Source organism: Rhinatrema bivittatum, chromosome 4, assembly GCF_901001135.1.
Source record: "Rhinatrema bivittatum chromosome 4, aRhiBiv1.1, whole genome shotgun sequence".
NCBI lineage: Eukaryota > Metazoa > Chordata > Amphibia > Gymnophiona > Rhinatrematidae > Rhinatrema > Rhinatrema bivittatum.
In genome coordinates, this window is record NC_042618.1 from 437711907 (window position 1) to 437728658 (window position 16752).

The following is a 16752-nucleotide window of genomic DNA, read 5'->3' on the forward strand; positions in this document are numbered from 1 at the left end:
GAAGCTGGTGGACCCCTTGCCCGAGGTAGAATTAGCGATACCTACGAGGGTGAACCCCTGTAGATCCCCACCACTAGAAGGCGAGGCCAGGCTGGTGCAAAGGGCCGGCTGGAGCTTCACCAATACCAAAAAAAAGCCCTCAAATTTCTTCCTTTCTTAAAGGCAAACACAGAGTTATCCTCAAATCCCGAAATTGACTTCAATATCATCCAATGTTTTAAAATAATGTTTTTTATGTTCATAATTCTAGACAAATAAGGGATACAGCAAATTGTTCTATCCACCCGCAAGTGTGCTGTCTTAATTAATATGTTATCTCTGTTAGCGTACAGTCCCCTTTTGTACACCCTTTTAACACACCTCTTGGGGTACCCCCATCTAACAAATTTCTGAATAAGACCTTGAGCCCTCATCTTTTACTCCTCAACAGAAGTACAAATCCTACGATACCTTAAGAAATGGCTTATAGATATATCCTCCCTTAATCTACGTGGGAGGTAACTATCAAAATGTAAGATAGAATTTCTATCGGTTGGTTTAGCATGTACTGAAGTAACCAACCTTCCTCCTACCCAATATAATGCCATATCCAAAAATGTGACCATTCTATTACTCGACTGTATGGTAAACTCCAAGTTGTTATCCACCGAATTGGGTTTGTAGTAGTTGCTGCCTTGTGAGTGGGGGTTGTTATTAGGAAGGGATTTAAGGCACGGGAAGTGATTGGTCTGGCTGAGTGGGGTGGGAGTGTTTTGATTGGTCTGGGAGTATATTTAATGACCTTGCCACGCACATTGGCATGTAGAGGCAGTGGTGCCCGGAAGCAATGGACTACCCCCGTGTTTGAGAAGCGTTCGTGGCGGCATGAAAAATCATTCAATATCAGGTATTATTCTATGGGAGGAATATGGATGATTGTGGAGGATTAGGGGATGTGTGATGGTATATTTTGTGTTTATATTTAGAAGGAATTGCTGCTATATTGATGCGAATGAGAGTATTTGTGAACAGTGGATCCATTATTATGGGTGAAGACGCGATAGGTATATCTATAAAAAATTTATATAAAATCATGCACCCTTGTGCGCGCACCTGCTAGCGCATGCACATGGACGCACGCACGTATGCTTTTAAAATCTACCCCATTATATAATACCCTAAAACATTCACGTGTATAGAGGCCAAAGTGCAAATACATGCAATGCACTGAAAGTGCTTACTTTACTCACCTATTTTACAAATATACGTACATATATTTTAAACTAGCGGTACCCGGCCACGCGTTGCAGTGGCAGAGTCAGGTTCTTTACCCTCCCTCCCCCTTCCCCTTGCTCATTTACCTCAGTCACTCATCCTCCTCCCCCTTGGTCACTCACCCCCCTTCCCTCCCCTGTCCCCACTCCAACTCTCTCCCCTCACACTCACCTCTCCCCTCATTCTCCCTCCCCTGACACTCACTTCCCCCCTCATTATCCCTCCCCTCACTGTCATCTCCCCCCGCCTACTGCCTACCCTTCAGATCAGAAAACCTTTGTCTTTCTATTTCTGTGGGAACCCCCCACCCCCCTAAAAAAAACCCCCAATCCCAACCCTTTAAATCAAATAATAGCCCCCCACCCTCCTGCCCCCTCCCAAGACCTGGGAAATTAAAATTGTTAGTGCTACATGTGGTCTGTCCCTGGGCATCTGTAACCAAATAGGGGAGTGCCTAACCAAATTTGCACTTCCAAATTTGTTTTGTGGTCTGGGGAGGGCTATTTTGGTGCGTTCCTGAGATCATGCAAGTTTAGTGTATGTATTTGTGTGTGAACCTCCCCCTTCCCCCAAAAAAACAACCCTATGAGAAAAGTTCTCTTAAACTAACCACCCCACACTCTCCTGCCCCCCTCCCCCAGCCCTGCGAAAAACAGTAGCCCACCCCCCTGCCCCCTCACAGTTGCTGAATGAATGAAACCTGCCTCCCCCTCGTGATCCCTCCCCAAGATGTTCGCAATAAATTCATTAACACCCCCCACCCTCCAGACCCCCCGAGACCTGATAAAAATGTCAGTTGGTGGAGCGGGCATTCAGGAGCGGTCTGGGAGCGATGTATTGGTGTTGGTCCGTCGGCTGCGAGCACTGAAAAGGGTTCCGACGGCCCTATGCCCTTACTATGTCAGTGGGGTGGAGCAATGGCAGCGGTAGGTCCTCTGACATAGTAAGGGCAAAGGTCCACCGGCTGCCAGTCCTGAAAATGGCGCCGAGGGGCCCTCGCCCTTACAATGTCACATGGGCTACTGCCGCCATTGGTGTCCCGAGTGGCATAGTAAGGGAAAGGGTCATCGGCGCCATGTTGATTGCTGGCAGCCGACGGTCATAGTGCAGGAGATGTGTCCTGGACCGGTCCTGGCCCCCCGCTGGAGCCACCCGGACTTCTGTCAGGTTTTGTGTCTGTTGTGAGGGCCTGGGACGTAAATACATTTGGCATGTGTGTGGGGGGTGTGAGGAGGGTGGTGGGTGTATTTTATCTGTAAAGGAAATAGTTATCTTCTGGTGAAAAAAGTACGCGAATGTGTTAAAATGGAAGTGAAACGTGGACCTGGACTGGCGAAATGATTAGTGTAGCTTGTGTTAGTGTAAGGTGTAACAGATGGTGCTTACGTCCAGCAGATGTCGCTGTTTTTTTGAAAAATCTTTTAAACCTATTTTACCTGTCACAGGTATGACATATCTGTAATGTAAGTACAGAAGAACCTTCCTGTATGCGAAATGAAGGTTGTGTCCAAATTTGAAAGCAATCGGTTCAGTGGTTTCTGAGATTAGCGATTTTGTCCAAACTATTTAACATTTTTATTTATATAGATGGGAAAATAAAGAAGAACTTATTTGCAGAGTTTTGGGATTTACATGTATTCATTGTATATTTTAAAATATACACACATGAGGGAAATTACAAGTTTAACCAATTGGTCCACCAGTTTGCCCCTTCATTTTCCAGTTCATCAAGACCCTCCTGGTTCTTCAGCCTGAACTCCCCCCCCCAGTTCACCTAGAACTCCCTCCCCCCACTCAGTACTACACAATAAATGTGTTTATTAATCTCATTTGCACCAGATAATTAGCAAGTATAAAAATATACGAGTAAGCTGGAAAATATACGCCCATGCCTTTTAAGAAAGCATCTTACTTGTGTGACTGTTGGCCCCACGCAGGAACTCCCCTAGACCGCCCCCTTTTACACATGGATGTGTGTGCACTAAGTGAAAATACGTGCATATTTTACATTTTTATAAAATATGGAATACATGAGTAGAGCATGTATGTGCTAATTTTTACATGCATAACATTTTGAAAATTCACCTTTAAAATAAAATGCAATAAATTGGCTCAGCTGTTCTAATACATTTTATGTGATTTACTAATGTGTGTGTGTGTGTGTAAAATGCGTGAATGTGATAGGATGAAATTGGAAGGAAAATGTTGACAAAAAACTGAATTAATAACTTTGTTCAGACCAAGCATGCATTTAAGAACACTATTGATGGGATTCTGCTTTAAAAATCATTCTCAACAGAAAATAAAAGTTTCATTAGAGGTTGGAAAAAAAAATAAATTGGTGCGGTGACAGATTCTATGATTTGATGGAAGTTCAATTATAAGTGGATAACATAATACAGCAAGTGCAGATGGAATCCTATTAGGGTCTGGAAATTCAATATCTCATCTCCATGACTTTTAATTGATCTTTACACATATTGTCATTGCAGTCCAATATTCAAGATGATTCCTATATACATAAACAAATGTAAGCACATTAGCTCTGTTAATAATTTTAACATGTAATCTGTATTTCCCATTAGAATACTTTACATTCTGTTTTAGCATAATTAAAGACATCATCAGTGATGAGCTTAATGTGTTATTTAAAAGATCCATGTTTCTAAGATTTCCTTTTATCATTAACTACAGTTTTGTAAGAACCATGTACATCATCATTAAGAAATTAGATTTTTATATATGTCTCCAAAGCAACTGGGATAACAAAAGAGAAATAACTGAATGTTGATTTCCTGCATAATCTTAGAGTTGCAATGCGTCTTTTGTTGCTTGAAATGCTTTGGCAACTTGAATCAATTGTGTTGAGAACCACTTTAATGGTGTTTCTTTCTGCCCATTCACTGTTTCTCTTATTTCAAGTATTATTTCTCAAAACAATACTACTAATTTCAAACCTTGGCTGCCTCTTCGGTCTTGATAATGGAGATAAAGTCTTTGCAGATACACCATGCTGAAAATGTCTTTCGAACATAAACAAAATCATAGACACTTTCCTTTTCAGGGATTTGTAATGCCCGAGGGAACTTAATGCCCTTTGGTCTTGGGATCTTCGAATCTTGATCACAGAGATCTCTAAAGAACTCATTAAAGCTGTGAATAACAAAAGTGAAAGCATTCCTCACAGTTCTTTTATCTCTTTGAAATGCCTATATCCGTATTTAAACTGAAAGGGAAAAAAACTTCATCTTCTTATTTTAAATCTACATGTTCTGATCTGGTCAAACATTATCCCAGAACCCACAAAAAATGCAATACTGTGATTGGTAGAGCACTTAAAACTCAACAGCTTCTGAAAATGTTTTCCCAACATCAAGCAAAGCACTGGGTTGTCTCCCTTACCAGATGATACAGAGTTTTAAAATTAGATTTGGAAAACTCATTCAGCTCTAAAGCTGCTATGCAGTCGGTCTAACTGAAATTCCTTATACCGTGTATATAATCTGGGATTCATATGCATGTTCTTTCGATGAAGGCCGAAATCTGGCTCACAGCCCTTTAAATAAAAAAGAGGTTCTTCAATATCTAACAGTGGGCTCCCGTTCTCAACACTGATAATTCCAGAAATGCACATTGAAAGAACATGTTTATTAAGGAAGTAAAAAAATTAATCTTAAAAAGTCAATTAATATAACACATCTGAGTTTAGTAGGCAAGTTTTTCAAGGCATTTTTCTTATTCTGCTATTTAAAATAAATAAAACATGCAATAGTCTCTGTTATGGCTACCAGTTCTGCTACCAGTTAATTGACCATTAGCTTAAAAATGAATTGCTTAAAAAATGTTGTCGTCGTTGTTTATTTTTTTTTAATCTGTTTCTGTTTCACTGTAATGTTTCCAGAGGATTGTTCTGACTCACACTATCAATACAAGTTGCCAGTAGGGATGTGCATTTGTTTGAAATGACAGACAATATCAACAACACTATCTATGTCATTTGATTTTGTTTTCGAAATGAAACGATAGAAAAAACTCACACATTATTTTTCTATAGTTTTTTTGTGCACACTGGGGTAGATTTTAAAAGAAGCGCGATCAGCCTACTTTTGCTTGCGCATCAGACTCAAGCAAAAGTACGCTGGATTTTAGTAGATACGCGCGGAGCCGCGCGTATCCACTAAAATCCTGGATCGGCGCGCGCAAGGCTATCGATTTTGTATAGCCTGCGCGCGCCGAGCCGCGCTGCCTCCCCCCGTTCCCTCCAAGGCCGCTCCGAAATCGGAGCGGCCTCGGAGGGAACTTTCCTTTGCCCTCCCCTCACCTTACCCTCCCTTCCCCTACCTAACCCACCCACCCGGCCCTGTCTACACCCCCCCCCTTACCTTTGTCGGGGGATTTACGCCTCCCGGAGGGAGACGTAAATCCCCGCGCGCCAGCGGGCCTGCTGCGCGCCGGACCGCGACCTGGGGGCGGGTACGGAGGGCGCGGCCACGCCCCCGGGCCGTAGCCACGCCCCCGTACCCACCCCCAAAACGCTGCCGACACGCCCCCGGAACGCCGCGACGACCGGGCCCGCCCCCCGACACGCCCCCCTCCGAGAACCCCGGGACTTACGCGAGTCCCGGGGCTCTGCGCGCGCCGGGAGGCCTATGTAAAATAGGCTTCCCGGCGCGCAGGGCCCTGCTCGCGTAAATCCGCCCGGTTTTGGGCGGATTTACGCGAGCAGGGCTCTGAAAATCCGCCCCATTATTTGCAAACAGTGTGCAGAAATACCTAAGACAAATGGTGCACTCTGGGGGTCTCTGGAGAACCCCTGTCACAACCTCCCTTCTCTGCTGCTCCTGGAGATGGCCATTTCCCAAGGAAAAGTAATTAAAAAAATAAATCACAGGCCTCACTCCCACCCCAACCCATCCCTCTTCTGGAGCTGGCCTCCCTCAAGACCCACCCTAGCCCATCCTCTGGGCTGCGCCAACCTGCTTTTGCCCCATCATGTAACAGGGGCTACCCGATGGCATTGGTAGCCTTATCACATGACAGCAGCAAAAGGCGATCAATGCCATTTAAAAAAACAGTGGCCACTGGGTTTGGAAGCATAAGAACATAAGAACATGCCATACTGGGTCAGACCAAGGGTCCATCAAGCCCAGCATCCTGTTTCCAACAGTGGCCAATCCAGGGCATAAGAACTTGGCAAGTTCCCAAAAACTAAGTCTATTTCATGCTACCGTTGCTAGTAATAGAAGTATCTAGTTTCTAAGTCAACTTAATTAATAGCAGGTAATGAACTTCTCCTCCAAGAACTTATCCAATCCTTTTTTAAACATAGCTATACTAACTGCACTAACCACATCCTCTGGCAACAAATTCCAGAGTTTAATTGTGCGTTGAGTGAAAAAGAACTTTCTCCAATTAGTTTTAAATGTGCCACATGCTAACTTCATGGAGTGCCCTTAGTCTTTCTATTATCTGAAAGACTAAATAACCGATTCACATCTACCCGTTCTAGACCTCTCATGATTTTAAACACCTCTATCATATCCCCCCTCAACCGTCTCTTCTCCAAGCTGAAAAGTCCTTACCTCTTTAGTCTTTCCTCATAGGGGAGCTGTTCCATTCCCCTTATCATTTTGGTTGCCCTTCTCTGTACCTTCTCCATCGCAATTATATCTTTTTTGAGATGCGGTGACCAGAATTGTACACAGGCAGGGGGATGTCCCAACTAGACCACCAGGCACAATTGGGTGAGTCCGGTAGGAAGGGTCAGGAGAGTAGGATAGGGTGGGCTATGAAGGGGGGGGCAACTCCTGGGGGGCTATTTTTTGACAAAAGGGAGGGGCTGGGCCTGTGAAGGGTTTTATTTAGAAATATATTTTTCTGTGGGAAATGGCCACTTCCAGGGATGGTGGGGCAGGGGTTGTGGGACACGGGTCTCTGGAGACCCCTGGATTTTGAGACTCAGGTTTTATGGTTTTGAAAAATAGTGTGTGCTATTTGCAAATAATGTGTCCTATATTCAAAAGTGCACACTATTTGCAAATAGCATGCACTATTTTCCAAAACCAAAAACACAAAACTAAAAAAGTAGATAAAGATCTCCAATGAAACAACATGATAAGCAAACATTTTTGTTGTGCACACCCTTAATTGCCAGTAACAAAAAAGTTCAACATGCATTCATTTGGCCAATAAATGTGGAGGTCCATATTCAAAAGCCATCTAAATGGCTTACCCAGCTATATTCTGTTGCGAATTCAGAGGTGCTGTTGCTTACTCAGAGAGATTGTGAGTCCTTGGGCCTCGGCGCGGCTGAGGGAGTCCTTGGGCCACGGCGTGGCTGAGGGAGGAGCTCCAAAACACACAGGCACAGGCTGGAGCTGGGACAAGGCTGGACCATGATCAAGACTTGGAACATCAGGAACTGGAACAAGGCAGGCTCAGCCCTCCACTGGACCTGCTCGCACCAGAGAGACCCAGCAATGCAATTTTGGTCTCAAGAGTAGCCCTCCGGCCACTTGGTAGCCCTTCTGGACCCGCTGCTTGGGAACGATGAGTTTGTGAGGCCAGACGGAGGCTGAGGGCAGAAACAACACGAGACATGGAACTCAGGTCTTGGAAGACTCAGACGAGGATATGTGGAACTTGAAAGACTCAGACGAGGTTTCAGGATACTTGGAAGACTTGGACAAGGACTCAAGGAACTTGGAAGACTCAGATGAGGTTTCAGGATACTTGGAAGACTCAGACAAGGTTTCATGGAACTTGGAAGACTCAGACAAGGATCCAGGATGCTTGGAAGACTCAGGCGAGGATTCAGGGTTCAGGCACAGCAGCACACCCTACACAGCTGCCCATGGCTGATCGCGGACCACGCTGAAAGCGAAACAGACTCCAGGTGAGAAACTGAAGACTTGGAACTGGAAACACATCGAAGATTCAGGAGAGGCCTGCACCGAGGCACACCTTACACAGCTGCCTGTGGCTGGTCGTGGACCAATCTGGAGCGGAGCAGGTTCTAGCTTGAGTCTTGGGCATGGGTGGAAGCAGGCACAAGGTACTCCAGAGACCAGGAACAGGATTCAAGACCCAGGATTCAAGACTCGGAACTTGGATTCAAGAACAGACCTCGGCTTTAAAAGCAAGGAGCCTTCTGGAGACTTGCACTGCAGACATGATGACAGGCCTTGTGCCACGAAGAACCCTACACAGCCCCCCATGGGCTGGTCACGGACCACGACGGTAGCACGCCAGAAAAGGTGGAAAAGCAGGGAACCTGGAAGCAGGACAAAGAGCTGGAGACGAGGACATCAGGACCAGGCTGGAACACGGAACATCAGGAACTTCTGGACATGGAACATCAGGACTCCAAAGAGACAACGAAGGAGCTCCAATGAGGAACAGGATCAGGAACATTAGGATGAAGGAGACCAGGAACATCAAAGAAGAAGCCATCAAGACACGAGAAGACTACAGAGGACCTTGACTGGAGAGAGAAGCATGGACTACCATGGATCCAATTCGAAGGCCCCGAGGCATGAAAGCTGAGCCCTTTTATAGGGCTGGATGAAGGAGCAGGCTGATGATGTCGCCGGTGGGGCCACGGGCTTTTCCTGCAGCTGGCCCTTTAAATATTGAACAGAGGCACACGCACGCGCCTATACCGGGCCCGAGGAGGCAGGAGCAGGCGGCGGCGTCCCTGCCGTGTGGAGAGGGACAGTGGCGACAGCATCAGGGCCGCGAAGAGAAGCAAAGACGGAGGCAGCTTCCCCTGCCACATGAAGAACATCCCGGTGGTGGCTCCAGGGCTGGGAAGATGAAGGACGGCGGTGGTATTCTGCCATGAAGAGGCATCCGGATAGCAGCTCCTGACACAAAGAGGCAACAGCGGCCTCTCCTGCTACATACAGTGGCGTCGGGCCGCACGGGAGTGGTAGCGGCGGCCTGGGGCAGCCTAGGCCGTAAGAAGACGTTGGGCCGGCATGGTGCAGAGGTGAGAACCTGCTCGCGGGATGGGCTCCGCGAGCAGGATTATAACATATTCAACCCTTATCTTAGTTACGTGGCTAAAATTTAGCCAGATAAGATGGGGGCGTTCCAGGGGCAGGCAGGAGGTGTTCTGGGGAGGATCAGAGATAGCCGCTTAAATTAACTGGAGTTAGCTGGTTACCTTCTGCAGCTAACTCTGGTGGGGCCATAGGGCTTTCCTAAAGTTAGTCAGTTATACATAACTGACTAACTTTAAGATAGCCAGGTATATCTGGCAGCACGACTGCTAGCAGGCCAGTTATGTATAACTGAATTTTCAACAACTTCTTATTGAAAAACAATAATTACTTTCATGCTTAATAGAAATCTGTAAATTAGTGAGTTTATGCAACCTTCACCATTCAGGAAGAGTCAGTTGACACTGTCAGCTAACTAACTTAGAAGATAATTCATTCTCTACAGAAATTTGGACAGCATGGAATATACATTTCAGCCAGTCATTGGATAGGGTGCCCCATCTGTGAAAAAACAGGTGTAGTTTCCTTTATGCAGTGGAACAGTACCTGAATAAAATCATTCCATTGTATAAGAAGAATTGACATTGTTCTTTGTATTGTTTAAATACATGTCATCTCACTCACTCCTAGACTCATCAAAATGCGTTATTAAGACATTGATAACGCCCGCATTAATAAAAAGGGGCAAGTTTAGGGAAATTTTAGAATTACCATACCATGTGGTAAGTTACTGCTTTGCATCAGTAGAATGGTAAATTTAGCATATCTTGGAGAGAGACAAAAAAAGAGGTAGCATCTACCTACAAGGCCCTCATAGTAGTGAAGTATTTATATCTCTATAGGAGGGCCATGTAATAGGTCGAGTTGAGGTGTTGGTGGTGCTTTAGGGTTTAGGAGCCAGTTTCTCTTGTAGAGTGAGACGTACAAAGAGCACAGTATACCTTGGTGAAGATTTGACTTCATTTGGAATGAGGAAAGTCTCACAAAGATGAAATTTCTACTATGTTCTCTCACTCTAGCTTGATGAACTCTATAACAGGGTACCATCAAGCTAGGGTGAAATAAAATAGTACAAAATTTCATCTTTGTGAGACTTTCCTCATTTCAAATGACATCAAATCTTCACCAAGGTGTACTGTGCTGTTTGTACATCTCACTCTACATGAGAAACTGGCCCCTAAACCCTAAAGCACCAATCAATACCTCACCTCAACCTATTAGATGGCCCTCCTATAGAGATATAAATATATTTCACTATTATGAAGGTCTCTCTCCCTCTCTCTCTCCCTTCTCTTCCCATGGCCAAAAATAAATAATCCTTCCCCTTCCAAAAATTTGCATTAGTGTTTTTATCACATGTGTTAACGCCATAATACATTTTGATGAATGGCCCTATTATCTGTCTGCTTATCCTGTTTGTATGGCTAGATGACTCGATGGTACCGTAAAAGATGGAGATGCATCTGTCTATGTGAAGGTTATGGAAAAGTAATTTCAATGGTAAACCCCCCTCCCCCACGCTCCCACCCAAAGAAAGTATGGCTTCGGTCAGACTAGCTGTGCTATCGTGAAGCAGTCAAAGCCTGCCTGCTTTGCCAAGCATTTGTTGGGCCAGTAATGTGCTGACTGTCAGTATTTCATTTTGGGAATTTTAATTGGGACAGGATCAAAATTAGATATAAATGCTTCATCTGCTAAAATATGACCTCCAAAGAAAAAATTCCTTTTTGTTAAATAAATGTTATTGCAGGCTATACTTCAGGTTTTGTATTGTATGGATAGATTGTAATTTTCCCATTTTAAGGGAGGTTTAGAACTACAATATACTGTATGATGTGTGACTCTGTAGATGGGTGGCAGGGATAATGAGTTTTAAGTTATGTTACTCTGCTATCAACTATAATTGCAATATGTGATATTTGTAAACTGCTATGAGCCAAATTGTACTAATGATCTATAAATATAAAATAATGTATAGAGTGGGTTTGAAAATCCTGCTTGATTAAGCATTAAACAGACATAAAAGAACCAATAAACACATTTTCAGAAACTACTATATAAATATCTTTGTTATTAGAACATTAATTATAGGGGTATACACAGAAAAGATTTTTGGTTGGTTTGCTATTTCACTTTAGTTGCCCTTTTCATTTGTTTTGGTTCCCAAGTTCATTTATTTCATTTGCCGTAATTAATTTCTACTAAAGTCAATGGGACAAGCAATGCATTCAATTTTGAACTTTATCATTTGGGTTTTTCTATCACAGTTTACTGAAACTTGCTGGCAGACATCAGCAACAGGTCACAAGCACCTGGCAGGATGCCAAGCTGTAGGTAGATTCCATAAGTGGTGACTTTCCACAAGACTCCTGGTTACTAATAGTTTATGGACTTTTCCTCCAGAAACCTGTCCACCTTATTTGAAAACCCAGTTAGGCTAGATGCCTTTACTATGTTCTCTGGAAATGAATTCCTGAGTGTAAAAATATTTTGTCTGATTAATTGTAAATATGCTAATTAGTAACTCCATGGAGAATCTCCTACTCTTTGTATTTTTTGAAAGACTAGACAGCTGATTCACATTTACCTGTTCCACTCCACTCATGATTTTATAGACCTCTATCATATCTCCTCTCAGCAGGGCCGGTGGAAGCACTAGGTGAACTAGGCGATCGCCTGGGGCGCCTAGCATTAGGGGGCGCCGAGCTGCTGGTGGCCGATAAGAAGGCTCATACGGCTGCCGAAGATCGGCAGGGCCATGGTGGACCTCACATCACCACGGCCCGGAAAAAAAGGTCGCTCTAAGCCTGCAAATACTCCTCCTCCTTCCTGACCCGCGCCCCGGAAGAAAACTGTTGCCGGAGCCGCGCGGGCAGGAAGGGGGAGGAGCATCAGCCGCGTGCCGGAAGGAAGAAGAGCATTAACCGCGTGCCGGAAGGAGGAGGAGCATCAGCCGCGTGCAGAAGAGGAGCAGCGCTTACGGGCCGCCTCGAATCCCACATTGCGGGCGGCCCGAGAAGACCAGGGCCGCTGCAGAGCCCATCCTGCGGCAACCCATGAAGAGGAGGCCCAGAAGTGAGAGAGAGAGGCTGAGGGTGTGTGTGTGCGCATGTATGAGATGAGTTGAGAGATTGTGTGTGAGAGTGAGTTGAGAGACTGTGTGTGGGAGTGAGGACCTGAATGTTTGCAGAGACAGCATGTGAGAGCCTCTGTGCGTGTGAGAGAGCGAGCATGTGACAGTGAGAGCCTGTGCTTGAGCAAGACAGCATGTGGGAGTGAGAGAGAGCCTGTGTGTGTGAGTCAGACAGCATGTGCCAGTGAGAGACTGTGTGTATGAATGATTGTATGAGAGAGAGCATGTGACAGTGAGAGCCTGTGTGTGTGTGTGTGTGTGTGTGAGAGAGAGAGAAAGCATGTGAGAATGAGAACCTGACTGATTTTGAGGGAAGAAGACAGATGGAGAGAAAAGAGAAAAAAAAGACAATATAAAAGGAATTGGCAAAAAAAAAATAAGAAAGGAAAGGTAGAAAAAAAATCCTGTGACCAACCGATTAGAAAACTAAGATCAGACAGCAAAGTAAAAAAAAAAAATTACTTTTTACTGATTGGCACATGTAATCTTTGGGAATGTGCAAGAGTAGCACTTTCTCTATGCGGATCTCACAATGTAGGAGATCAGCATGGAGGAAGTGGAAGCCCACGGGACCTGCAGAGAGGAGGCAGCAGAATGGGCTTCAGTGCCAGTAGCAGCAATCAGTGCCTCCCCAATAGCCATGCAGCAGCAGTGACAGTGGCAGCAGAGGAATGAGAGAGGCTCTGAGGTTGCTGGCAAAAGAAAGAGAGAGGGTCTGCCTTTAGTGTGTGCATGTGTATGAATGGGAGTCTGCCTGGGGGTGTGTGTGTGGGAATGCATGGGTGCCTGCCTGAGGGTGTGTCTGTGTATGAGAATGAATGGGTGTCTTCCTGGGGTTTGTATGTGTGAGAATAGGTGCCTGCCTGTGTGTGGAGTATGTGTGTGTGAGAATGAATTGGTGCCTGCCTGGGGGTCTATGTGTATGAGAATGAATGTGTGCATGCCTGGGGGATGGGGAGGGAGTGGTGTGAAAATGAATGGGAGCCTGCCTGGGGGTCAGTGAGAATATGATTGGGAGCTTGCCTGGGTGTGTGTGTTTGTGTGTATGTGAGGGAGCCAGTGAGAGCATGAGTGTGTATGAGAAAATCCAGGGGTGTAAGAGTGTATGTGTGGGGGAGTGTGTGTTGGGGAAGAGAGTGTCTTAGAGCCTGAGAGTGTGTCAGTGTCTGTGAGAGCGAGAGGTTATGGTGGGTATAAGAGCATGAATGTGTATGTATATGACAGTTATTGACTGGAAATCAAGAGCTTCCATGCATGGACAGCAGGGGCTTTTTTAAAATCCTTATTAGTTTTAATTATTGGGTGTTATTTGATATATGTGCTGTTTTGAAATATTTTATTGGTGTTTGGGAAATTGTAAAAAATGTATATGCGGGCGTGATCGAGAATGAGGTAGGAATCGGGGCCAAGACCAGGGGGGTGGCGGCGCAACGGGGGGGGGGGGGGGCGCAAGGGAGAAGGCTCGCCTAGGGTGCCAAATCCCCTTGCACCGGCCCTGCCCCTCAGCCATCTCTTCCCTCTCTCTCCTCTTCTCTCTCCCTCCTCTTCCCATGGCCAAAAAATAAATAGTCCTTCCCCTCCCAAACATTTGCATTAGTGTTCTCCAAACTGAAGAACCCTAACCTGTAATATTTCTTCATAGGGGAGCCATTCCATCCCCATTAGGACTTTGGTTGCCATTCACTGTTCCTTTTCTAGTTTTGAGATATGGCGACCAGAATTGCACACAGCAATGAAAGAGGATAACTTTCAAAGAATTCCATGTGGCCCCCACATAGACACATATATGGGCATGCAGAGATTTATTACAGTATTTTATAATCTGCACATATCTGGTTGGTGCAGATGATAAAACACATGTATGTCCACCCTTCAACATACATGTGTATGTTTCACTGCATGAGATTGTCAGCAATGCATTGAAGGTGCATACTTTTTCTACCTATATTATAAACATAAACGTATATTTTACGCGAAAAATAAATGTGCACTTGTTCACGTAAAATTCTGATTTATTCACAGAAGTATATTTTTAAAAAATGCATGCATAATTGATCTCACCAGTTTGCTGATACCTCCACTAGCTGACCCAGTTCTTCTCTAGTTCATTGAGACCCTCCTAGTATTTCATCCTGTACTCCCTCATTTCACCCAGACCTCCCACCCAACAGTAGCAGACAACGGATGAACGATATTTTTTGCACTAAATAATTAGCAGCTGTAAAATTGCAAGAATAATTGCCTAATGTATTCACCTAATCTCTTATAAAATAGCAATTTACGCACATTTCTCTTGGCCCTGACCCGAAATGCCCCTAGACCACTCTGTTTTTGCACAGGTAAATGTGTGAGTGAAACTGAAAATATGTGCATACTTTTAATGTTTATAAAATAGCATGTACACGAGTACAAACTACTTACATGGATATATGCTAATTTTACCCACACAACTATTTGAAAATTAACTCATAATTGTGGTTACACTAAGAAGCGATATAGAAGTATTATGATATTCTATGTTTCATTCCTTTCCTAATCATTCCTAACATTCTGTCTGCTTTTCTGACCTTTCCTAGGTGGTGACTCCTAATATGAAACTGTTACAGATATATGCAGTGGCCACATCACCTTACCACAAACATGATATCTATGTGCTCACAGCCCAAAGACTGGCATGGCTGAAAGAGTGGCCTGGTGGGGCTCGAAGAGTAGTGTGAGTGTGTGCATGTGAGAGAGAAGGTATGTGAGAGAGCCTGCATGCATGTATGAGTGTGTGCATGTGTGAGAGAGCCTGTATGTATGTATGTATGAATGTGTGAGAGAACCTGTATGCATGTGCGAAAGTGTGTGTTTGTGAAAGAGAGTGTGAGTACAAGCCTGTTCGCATTTGTGAGAGAGAGAGAGGGTGTGAATACCTGTGTATCTGTGAGACAGAAGACATGTAAGATAGCATATATGCATGTGTGAGAGAGAGGATTTATGTAAGAACCTGTGTGCATGTGAGAGAGATGGTGTGCGTGAAAGCCTTTGTGCATGTGTGTGTGTGTATGTGTGTGAGAAAGAGAGAGAGTGTGTGTATATATATGTATATGTGAGGGAGCCTCTATGTGTGTGTGAGAGAGAGGGTTTGTGTGAGACTCTGTGTGCATATATGTGTGTGTGTGTATGAATGAATGAGAGAGAGAGAGAGAGAGGGAGGGTGTGCATGAAAGCCAGTGTGTATGTGTGTGAGGGAGAGAGAGCCTGTATATGTGAGAAAGGGGGGGGGGTGAGAGCATGAGTATGTGTATGAGAGATGGAGTGTGTAAATCTGTATGTGAAAGAGAGAGGATAAAGTTTGTATGGCCCTCCTCCCCCAAACCACGAGATCTCAGGATGACTAGAAATCAAAGGATCCCAGGAACGGAGAGTGGGGATTTTTAAAATTCTTATCAGTTTTAATTTTTGGATGTTATTTGATATGTCTGTTGTTTTGAAATATTTTATTGTTTTTTTGAGAATTACATTCTGTTTGTCATCTGTTTTTAAATATTTATTCTGTTAGTATAGTTTTACTATTATGATTGATGTGTTATATTTCTTAAAGTCCATATTCAAAAGCTTAATATTTGGGCATTTATGTAGCTAAATTCTAGCTGGTTAATAAGATAACTGGCTAGAATTTAGCTGGCTAAGGGCCAGATTCATTAAGGCTTTTCTCCCATTTTGTGTCTATGGGAAAAACTTTTAGTGAATCAAGTACTAAGTTTGGGGCATTCTGGGGGCATAACTGGGAAGAGTTGAGTTAGCTGGCTAAGCCGGCCACTATTTTTTTAAAGAGGGGGCGGAGTGTTGCCATGATAATGGGGCCCATCCCCTGCAAAAAGGTTACAGCTCTATGAAGCATTCTTTTGTCTGGCAGCCACATACTGTGGGACAAAAGAATGCAGCGAGTAGCACTTTAGGAGCAATAGTGGTCCCGACAATGCATGAATAATACAAATGCATGCAAAAGCAGGTCATTATTAGTCAATCTGATGCAAATATTTTATCGTAGCCATCCAAGAAAGTGGCCAGTCACAATAAAATAACAACACCCCTACCCCTCCAAAGTTGAACATTAATATCTTTGGGGGTTCATGGGTACCCCCTACCTCAATAGTCACCTAAAGTCATTGGGGTATAGTGTACTCCCACTGGCACCCCTCTCCCCCAAATGCTTGAAATAAATCATTGGGGGTTCAGGTATCCCCCCCCCCCCCCGCTCTCTGAACCCCTTCCTGCACACCCTGAATCTTTAAAATAAGCTGAAAGTCCCTTGAGGCCAGGGCATCCCCTAGCACACCGCCCGGTCGATGCCAATTTTCAAAATGGTGTTTACTT

The 16752-nt window shown here is 44.4% G+C and overlaps 1 pseudogene; it reads right to left on the minus strand.

Annotated features, from left to right (window-relative positions):
- Nucleotides 1-16752, minus strand: part of LOC115089436 — a 1328227-nt pseudogene that overhangs the window by 586223 nt on the left and 725252 nt on the right.